The following is a 10,116-nucleotide window of genomic DNA, read 5'->3' as shown; positions in this document are numbered from 1 at the left end:
CAACACGCAACCAGTATGTGGCAACATAACTCGTATTTGTTATGTCTGTTGTATCGTCTAAAGTTTAATTAATTGCATAAAGCCCAGACAATAAAATCTAGGAAATATATGGCGGGCCACATTTGATTGAGCGGGGAGGCCGTATACGGCCCACGGGCCGGAGGTTCCCCACCCCTGTTCTAACCTGTAATATATTGCATTTCTTAAAATGTCCACTAGGTGGAGGCAATCTGCAAATTTACAAAAACAGTGGCCACATTTCATGTCAATCACGTTGACCTGTTAGAGTGCTGGAGTCTAAACCTGTAAAACTCTCTGATATTTTACTCTTAACGATTTCACATTGTAACAACATCTTCTGTTGTTTTAACCCGAGGTGGCTCTGACGGAAACCTGTTCACCCTCTCGAGGTTAAAGACTGCAAGTCGAGACTGCAGTGCAAACAATGCTGCTCCTACTAGATGTGACGGAAACCTGGCGTGTTTGCACCAAAAATGTCCAGAACTTAAAACGGACTTTATCACAGACTGGACTGAACAATGAAGAACTTACATTATTTTTTTGCTAGTTACAACTTTCAGTTCAATTTAATTTTGTGTTTGTATGATTTGTGTAAATCCTATTAATTTAAAGTATCCTTCAAGCCACCCAAGAAGGACGGGTCCCTGCTGAGTCTGGTTCCTCTCAAGGTTTCTTCCTGAGTTTTTCCCTGCCACAGTCGCCCTCGGCTTGCTCAATAGGGGTTTTTGGTCTGTTGGTCCTGGATTTTGTAAAGTTGCTTTGAGACAATGTTCATCGTAAAAAGCGCTATATAAATAAATTTGACTTGACATGTGTCTGAGATCTCTAACTCAAGCACCGTTTATGCAATCCATTTGATTGCAGCTCATGAACTTTCTTTTAAAAACGAAAAGCATGAGTTGGCAGCGGTGGGACTCGAACCCACGCCCCCTAAAAGACTGGAGCCTTAATCCAGCACCTTATACCACTCGGCCACGCTACCACTGGTTAAGGTGCTGATCGAAACGAGCAACTACATATGCAATTTCTACCTGCATTTTCCAATAGAAGTCAAAGAGGTTGCAAGTGCAATTGCCGCACTTGTGATAGCTCAGTCGGTAGAGCATCAGACTTTTAATCTGAGGGTCCAGGGTTTAAGTCTCTGTTCGGGCGAGTTGTTTCTTACTGCATTAGGTGAGCGGTAATGTCCCGTACTACGTGCTTTGTTTAGAATGATGAAGAATTTGTACTTTGTGTAAAATAGCATGTACTTGATAAGCTTGAAATAATAGCACTCTGTGTGTGTAACATGTTCTCCATACCAACTAGTTGTTTTAAACAGACTGTAGTAAATAGAGGACCATTTAAATCTATATTTATGTGCAGCCTAATAATGCACTGAGTTTTAGATATTAATACCCACATATTTTATGTTGAATGACATGCATCATAATTTTAGTTCTTGCTTCACAGAGCTGCTTTGTTATTGCACTGCACTAAACAGTTGGTATATCCTGCACTATTTTGGCCCCTACATAATGCAGCATCAACCCTTAAGACAGTCTGTCAGTGGTACAAAGTTACGATTTGGTTCAGTTCGTCCTAAAGGCTGCGATAAATGTGAGTATGTGAGCTTAAACACGTTGAACCCCCACTTTATAATGCAGCATCATAGATCTGTTAGTACATTACAATTTACAAAGGGTAAAGGAGAATTGTGGGCCATATTGACTAATCAGTGAAAATTAATGTTTCCTTGTATAATAAAACCATTATGCTTATTTAGCTTAAATTACCTTTAATTATTAAATAGTTAATAAGATAGTGATGGTGAAACTAAAAACCTGTAATTACCATCACTAAGTGTTTTTACCATCACAACAAGATATGTGTTGGTAATGACATGTTGAGGTAATGACAGTTTTTACTTAGGAAAAAAGTAAACAGCTAGTATACAATGTACTTTACATACATTTAAATAATGTGAACATTTCAGTTGTAAAATACTGCTGTAACAATGTAAATAGACGCTGAGTAAACATACTTTATGATCAGGATGAATACATGTTTAAATTTCTCACATTTTTAGAGATCAAAAACCTGGGTCCTGGCATCCATGCAGATGTTACTTTGACACGTACCACCTACTGTACCTCAGCATTGTTGCAGACCATGTACACCCAGTTCATGCAAACTGTATTCCCTGATGGCTGTGTCCTCTGAAGAAGTAAACTTGCATAAAGCATGAGATGTCAGAAGTGGGATTTGAACCCACGCCTCCAGGGGAGACTGCGACCTGAACGCAGCGCCTTAGACCGCTCGGCCATCCTGACATGCTTGCGAGGTCCTAATGCCAATTACCAACAACACCCCCACATGGCCAAAGATTTGAACAAAGTGCTGAATCTTTTCACATTATTATGTATGTTAGTGGGTTAAAGACATAAATTTGTATAGAGCACTAGCAGTCAGAAGTGGGATTCAAACTCACACCTCATGGGACACTGTGACCTGAACTTAGCGTTTTAGACCTCATCCTGACTAGCTTGGGTACCATCGACACCACCATTTGTACGAACTGCTTAATCTTTTCACATTATTATGTATGGTAAATTTACTGACTGTAACCCATTTGCTGCACTGTACACTTTGTCACTAGGTTGTAAACCATATATCAATCGAAAGGGAGCCCCATATGAGATCTCCAACTGACCAATTAATGTTTTTTGAAAGGGTTCTTTTTGTGTTCTTGGTAGAACTGTTTCTACTTGAAGAACTCTTTAGTATAATTCAAGGTTCTTTGCTAACTCAATTTGATTTTTATGGATTTTTTTTCTCTTGCCACATATAAATGCACATAACATTTTAATGACTGGAAAACAATCGTGCAATTGATACAGGAAAAAAGGGAAAAGGTAAAAGAAAGGAGTCTGTTTGTAATCTACCTGCAAAATTCTCCTCCAGAGATGTTTTTCTTTGTGTGTAAACAGCAACAACCTTCACCTAAAACTTTTTATAATCGCCTTCAAGAGAGCCAGCACGGATCTTTACAGCCCAGTCGGTAGAGCAACAGACTTTTAATCTGAGGGTCCAGGGTTCAAGTCCCTGTTGGGGTGAGTTGTTTCTTACTGTGTTGGGTAAGCGGCATTGTCCCGTACTACATGGTTTGTTAAGAAAGTTAAAGAATTTATACTTGGTGAGATATTTCTAAGTGATCAGCTTGAAACAATCGCATAGTGAATGTGTAACATGTTCTCCACACCAACTAAACTATAATTATGTGCAGCCTAAAAATGCACTGAGTTGTACATATTAATACCCACATATTCTATGTCGAATTACATGCTTTTTTTAATTGTTCAGTTCTTGCCTTACAAAGCTGTTTTGTTACTGCACTGCACTAAACAGTAGGTATATCCTGCACTATTTTGGCACTTACATAATGAGTTCTTTCTGTGTCCTGACTGACCTCTTATTGATGACTGATTCAGTATTATCTTAAAATGACAATCACAAAAAAACTGAATAGCTTAGTGTGCAGTGATAACCATTGTTATAGTTGTCATTGTATGTCACAGGGGTGAAATTGGTGTTTGTGGGATTGAGACTCTCTCCCTAATTAATGACTGCTTGCTGTCGTAATAAGGCTTGATGGACGGCGACGGCGGCCGATCACGATTGTGTTCCATGAACTGAGCAACCAATGGGAATGGTTGGGAGGTGGGGCTAACCTGTTGGTTTGGATAAAGACACAGGAGAGACGGGAAAGAGAAAAAGAAGCCAGGAAGAGAGAGGAGCGGGGTTGGCCGTGACAGCGGCTCCGCTTCCCGGAGTGGGATAGCAGCGCATTACCCGGAACGCGGCGTGACCGAGCTGATCTGGCCATTCAAGTGACGGAGGAGCAGTGCAGTGGCGTGTGAAGTTGGCGACTGGAGCCGCAGAGACGGAGCTTCGGGATCGGTGTGGAAGCGACTTGGAACCACGAGTGACCGGCGTGCGGGTGAGACGAAAGGGTCGAGACGCACCGGAAGAGGAGCGTGGAGGAGCTGCACCGGAGGCTGCTGTCGTGTTACATTTCACCCAGGCCTTGGAAGACTTACACTGGGGGCTGGTTGTTACCACTCCCGGGCAGAGTGTGAGTATTATCTTCCGATGACGTAAGGGTGGGTGGGAATGTTACGTATTGAACTCGGCTGGTGTTTGCTTGAGTGAATAGCAACGAAGACGTACTGCTGCATGCCCGTGTATTGGCCAGAATACTGCGGTCTGTTCTCTTGTCTCTCTCCTAGCCGGTTGTTACCGTGAAGCACGTGGAGGAGAAGTAGTGTGGAGGAGAGAGAGGGACATTGAGCCGCGTCGCGTCCGCGGGGTTTGCTTCGTGAAGACACAGATTTGGTCCCCCTGTGGATGAGGGGGTTTCGCCCAACGATTTTCCTTCCTTCTTCTGACTGAACACTTTTAAGAGTACTAGGAAACTGACTTTTTAGGTTTCTTTTCTTCTAGTAGTTTAATTGTGTGTGATTTGTAGGTAGTGTGTGTTTTTGATTTTCTTTTGATTGATGTGCAGGTGTTGGTTTTGTATTGATTTGTGTGTGTTGGGGGGTTGTGTGGGAGGTAACCCTAGCCTAGTCATAGTAAACAGCGAGTATAAATTACCCTAGTATTTTAAAGTATTTAGCCTAATGAGAAAAGTAATGTTATATTGGTCCTCTATGTGAATTAAATTTGTATGGTCAATAAAATTATTCTTTTATAAATTAGGAAATTGTGGTGGTTCATCTTGACTGCTCGCACCCCAGATTAAAAAGAACCTGTGGTCTTAAAACATGGTGTTTGCTTAGACTTAAATAAAACCCTTGTTATAAATACTAGAATTTGAGCTCCTAGAGCTCGTTAAACTCCTAGGTGGCGTTGTTGGCAACATTGAAGTATAAACTGATATAGTCACAAAATTCTTGTCGTCGGTGGACCACGACCCACCGGGTGACATATTTTGGCGTCAGTCGGCAGGATCTGGGTGTTGCGAGTTGTTCGAGTGGCCATTGCAATTGTTGTTTTTGGTAAAATGATTATGCCAGTTCATGTGGGTGCGACAGAACAGCGATGGGTGGCCCAATTGTCGTTCTTTGATTTTGAGGTAAAGTATCGTGCTGGTAAGGGAAGTGTGAATGTTGACGTTTTGTTGAGACTTCCTAGGGGTGCTACTGCTGCTGAGTCGTCTGTGGAGAAGTAATAGCCAGGAGGCTGTCCAGTCAGATGTAGGAAGTGGTCAAGGAGGGTATGAGAAATGGCTGGTCAAACCGAGAGATTTTGATCGTCAAGAGGTAATTAGATGGGTCCAGTCTGGCTAAATGCCAAATGGTCCCCAACGGAATAATTTGCCTATAAGAGTTAAACGTATGTTGCAGTAGATGAAGAAATTGATTCTACAGCTTATGTGGTATTTGAGTAGGTGGGAGAAACCGAAGTTGGTGTACAAGTTGAAGCCTGGAAAGGGTGGAAAGGAAAAGGGCTGTACACTGGAATGCTTTTGAAAACTGTTCTTTGGTTCCCCAAGAGGCATTCGCAAATTGCAGGTATCGATAGCGAACCCATCATTATTAATGAGGGAGATTTGGTGATTTTTTTTTTCAGCAGATGGAGCAGGCTGATGAAGGGAAGTAGGTTGTAGGTGTTGAGTCAGAGTGAATTTGAGTACCTCCCATTGCTGTTAGAGAATAAGGATGGGGATTGCCAGGGACTGGCTATATTCTACCATGGGGGGGTGTCACAGGGGTGAAATTGGTGTTTGTGGGATTGAGACTCTCTCCCTAATTAATGACTGCTTGCTGTCGTAATAAGGCTTGATGGACGGCGACGGCGGCCGATCACGATTGTGTTCCATGAACTGAGCAACCAATGGGAATGGTTGGGAGGTGGGGCTAACCTGTTGGTTTGGATAAAGACACAGGAGAGACGGGAAAGAGAAAAAGAAGCCAGGAAGCGAGAGGAGCGGGGTTGGCCGTGACAGCGGCTCCGCTTCCCGGAGTGGGATAGCAGCGCATTACCCGGAACGCGGCGTGACCGAGCTGATCTGGCCATTCAAGTGACGGAGGAGCAGTGCAGTGGCGTGTGAAGTTGGCGACTGGAGCCGCAGAGACGGAGCTTCGGGATCGGTGTGGAAGCGACTTGGAACCACGAGTGACCGGCGTGCGGGTGAGACGAAAGGGTCGAGACGCACCGGAAGAGGAGCGTGGAGGAGCTGCACCGGAGGCTGCTGTCGTGTTACATTTCACCCAGGCCTTGGAAGACTTACACTGGGGGCTGGTTGTTACCACTCCCGGGCAGAGTGTGAGTATTATCTTCCGATGACGTAAGGGTGGGTGGGAATGTTACGTATTGAACTCGGCTGGTGTTTGCTTGAGTGAATAGCAACGAAGACGTACTGCTGCATGCCCGTGTATTGGCCAGAATACTGCGGTCTGTTCTCTTGTCTCTCTCCTAGCCGGTTGTTACCGTGAAGCACGTGGAGGAGAAGTAGTGTGGAGGAGAGAGAGGGACATTGAGCCGCGTCGCGTCCGCGGGGTTTGCTTCGTGAAGACACAGATTTGGTCCCCCTGTGGATGAGGGGGTTTCGCCCAACGATTTTCCTTCCTTCTTCTGACTGAACACTTTTAAGAGTACTAGGAAACTGACTTTTTAGGTTTCTTTTCTTCTAGTAGTTTAATTGTGTGTGATTTGTAGGTAGTGTGTGTTTTTGATTTTCTTTTGATTGATGTGCAGGTGTTGGTTTTGTATTGATTTGTGTGTGTTGGGGGGTTGTGTGGGAGGTAACCCTAGCCTAGTCATAGTAAACAGCGAGTATAAATTACCCTAGTATTTTAAAGTATTTAGCCTAATGAGAAAAGTAATGTTATATTGGTCCTCTATGTGAATTAAATTTGTATGGTCAATAAAATTATTCTTTTATAAATTAGGAAATTGTGGTGGTTCATCTTGACTGCTCGCACCCCAGATTAAAAAGAACCTGTGGTCTTAAAACATGGTGTTTGCTTAGACTTAAATAAAACCCTTGTTATAAATACTAGAATTTGAGCTCCTAGAGCTCGTTAAACTCCAAGGTGGCGTTGTTAGCAACATTGAAGTATAAACTGATATAGTCACAAAATTCTTGTCGTCGGTGGACCACGACCCACCGGGTGACAGTAGCATACACTGTTGCTCAGTTACAGACTAACCCAACATAACACCAGCACAGTCTAGTTTAAACCAAAAGTAGATTTATCTCAGGTGCTTGTAAGTGCAGCATATTCTTTTATTTTATTTAATTTTCATCAAACATTTTATCTTGGACGGGGTTGTGGTGGGTCATTTTTTACTGGGCGGAGGGAAAGGATACAGTATATACACAATATTGAACATAAAATGATCTTTATTATAAATACTTGTAGTGCTTGTGCCTGTGCTGACTTGATCATTTAGAAACTACACACCCAGAAGCAGCAGCCACCTCACTGGCCTATAGTATGTCATCTATATTTTATTGTTCAGTGTGTTGTACTCGTCGAGTACTTTATGCCAATTTGTAAAGACAGTAAATAAGTCTCTGTAGTTCTACCTAATGTTTAGTCATGTGATGTTCAAGTCCATGTAGACACAAGTACTACAATGAGCAATATATAAATATAAAAAGTCATTCATTTGCATGAATAGTTAAAAGCTAATGAATGGATTGTTCGATGGTCCCTCGATTTTACTTCATGGTAAAAACCCTACACAGACAGAAGAACAAAATAAATAGTATGAAGACCATGTTTTTAACTACAGTGCGTTACAAGTCTAAATGTTATTTACAAGTCCCTACTTAGCTCATGGGAAAATGTGCTTAAAAGTTTGCAATGCTTCTGCATTGGAGAATGCGAGCATCGATCCAGCTACCGCTCGCATGCTAAACGAACACTCTACCATTCGAGCTAATTCCCCTTACGATTAACCCCCTTTAGCCTTTTGTAAATTGTAATGTACTATCAGAGCGTTAATGCTGCATTATAAAGTGAGGGTGCAACGTGTTTAAGCTCACATACTCTTTTCTGTATTATACCTTGCTTTTAAACCATCACAGACTCTATTTATCGCAGCCTTTCGGACGATCTAAACCCAATCAAAACTGTCTTTGTACCACTGATAGACTGACTTAAGGGTTGATGCTGCATTTTAAAGGGAATGTCATGAGTTTCAGCTGTTCATCTTCTATGAAGCAGTTTCACCAGAATAAAAACCATTAAAAAGTCACGTACCTCTACTTTAATAAAAAGTCATTTCAGATAAAACTCCGAGACATTTCAAAATTGGAGAATTATAAGTTATTGTGTGTTTGTGTAGCCCAATTAAAATTTGGGCATAACTAATATGTTAATTTATAACTAGTAAATAAGTTGTTCTTATTTGTTCTGTAAATAATGTTCTGGTTGTTTTATGCTGTTTAAAGTAAAGTGTATGTATAGCCCTCCCTTGATTTATTTTTAAGCCAATCAGCATGAACTGTCACAGGTCGGGAAAAGAGCGAGAGAAAGTGGGTGGAAAAGAAGAAAAAAGTGTCATGTAAGCGGGTAAAACACCTGTTTAGGATTTATCTCTGTTGATGCGTAAAGACAAACGGACAGTGAGTCTTATATTAACATCTTGCAGTCGATTAGTGACATTGTTTATGCTGTATCAGCCGTGAACTTCGTCTCTTGAGTTTCGCGCATGGACATTGAAGGCAGTACGCTTCCTCAGCAACTGTGACGATTACAGTGGATTAAAAGCATCGGATAAACTCTGATTGATTCATCCAAGATCAAAAGGAAAAAGACTGGTGGATTTTTTCTGTTTCATCCATGTAAACAAAGAACGTGGACAGCTCCACCACAACCGACCAAATATACTTCGTGATCTGTGCTGATTGGGACTATTAGGTTGGATCAGGCCTGCAACGGTAATTTTGGGTACCCTTTTTTTAGTTAGTTATTTACCTAACTTAGGAGAGATTGATAATGTTTTGAATATTACTGATGGCAATTTGAGTGAATCTGTATTATAACATTTTTGTAAAATATATTGGGGTTTGAAATGCATATTAATGATTGTGTAAATGAGTAAATAGTTAATTTGTTTAAGTATTATTAACGTATACAAGTTTGGTATGTGAGTCAGAGATAATGTTAATACAGCTACTGTAAATGGTGTTAGTCGCAGGTTTTTTTGTGCAAGGTTAGTACCACATATATATAGGGTAATTGAAGTAGTTTTTTCAGTTTAAATAAGAGTATAGCTTAAATATAAAATAATCGTAAGTACTGATAAGTAGTGGCCCTTTTAAATCCTTACATTACCACAAAGAAAGAGATTTCTTAAACAAATAAAAGAAGTCAGGGAGCGCTTTCCAAATACAGCCAGGGGTGCTAGGGGGCGCTACATTTGTCAATTTAAACATGTCAAAAAAGGTCTTTAAACCAAACGATTTGAGTAAAAATAGAGCATAACTGTCACTGTAAAACTTACAGATTGACCTAATGTTTGATGCAGCGTTTCAGTGAGCAACAACACAATGACTTTCATATTATGTGTTGCCTTTAAGTGGTCATAATGTTTCGGCATTGGAGAATGTGGGCATCGATCCCACTACCTCTCGCATGCTAAGCGAGCGCTCTACCATTGGAGCTAATTCCCCTTACACAGAACCTTCCTTTAGGATTTGTAAATTGTAATGTACTAACAGCAGTGGTGTATAAAGTACTGGAAGGCCATACTTGAGTAAAAGTACAAGTATCTTACCAGAAATTTACTTTGATAGAAGTAAAAGTCACCTTTTAGAATATTACTTAAGTAAAAGTCTAAAAGTATATGATGTTTAATGTACTTAAGTATCAAAAGTAATTTGATATTAAATGTACTTAAGTATTAAAAGTAGAAGTAAAAGTAAATGCTGTTAGTATAAATGGAAGCGGTCATTTTAAATATAAAGATTGTTCTTTTAAGCCTGTAAACCACCTTAACAATTAACCTGTTTTCTTCCTTTCATCTGAACATGATTTGTGCCAATTCATGATCATAATCAACTGTTGACATCACCTGTTTGAAATCATGACATTATTT

At 40.8% G+C, this 10,116-nt stretch overlaps 3 non-coding genes across 3 annotated transcripts; all 3 read right to left on the bottom strand.

The window, feature by feature from the left end:
- Positions 1-921: 921 nt before the first annotated feature.
- On the bottom strand, positions 922-1,003 carry trnal-aag (transfer RNA leucine (anticodon AAG)). The gene has a single exon. It is a non-coding gene; the product is annotated as a tRNA-Leu (tRNA).
- A 1,247-nt stretch (positions 1,004-2,250) lies between these two features.
- On the bottom strand, positions 2,251-2,333 carry trnal-cag (transfer RNA leucine (anticodon CAG)). Its single transcript has one exon. It is a non-coding gene; the product is annotated as a tRNA-Leu (tRNA).
- A 7,285-nt stretch (positions 2,334-9,618) lies between these two features.
- Positions 9,619-9,691, bottom strand: trnaa-agc (transfer RNA alanine (anticodon AGC)). The gene has a single exon. It is a non-coding gene; the product is annotated as a tRNA-Ala (tRNA).
- Between the last annotated feature and the right edge of the window lie 425 nt (positions 9,692-10,116).

Source organism: Trichomycterus rosablanca, chromosome 10 (genome assembly GCF_030014385.1).
Source record: "Trichomycterus rosablanca isolate fTriRos1 chromosome 10, fTriRos1.hap1, whole genome shotgun sequence".
NCBI lineage: Eukaryota > Metazoa > Chordata > Actinopteri > Siluriformes > Trichomycteridae > Trichomycterus > Trichomycterus rosablanca.
This window is presented reverse-complemented; position numbering and strand designations above follow the sequence as displayed.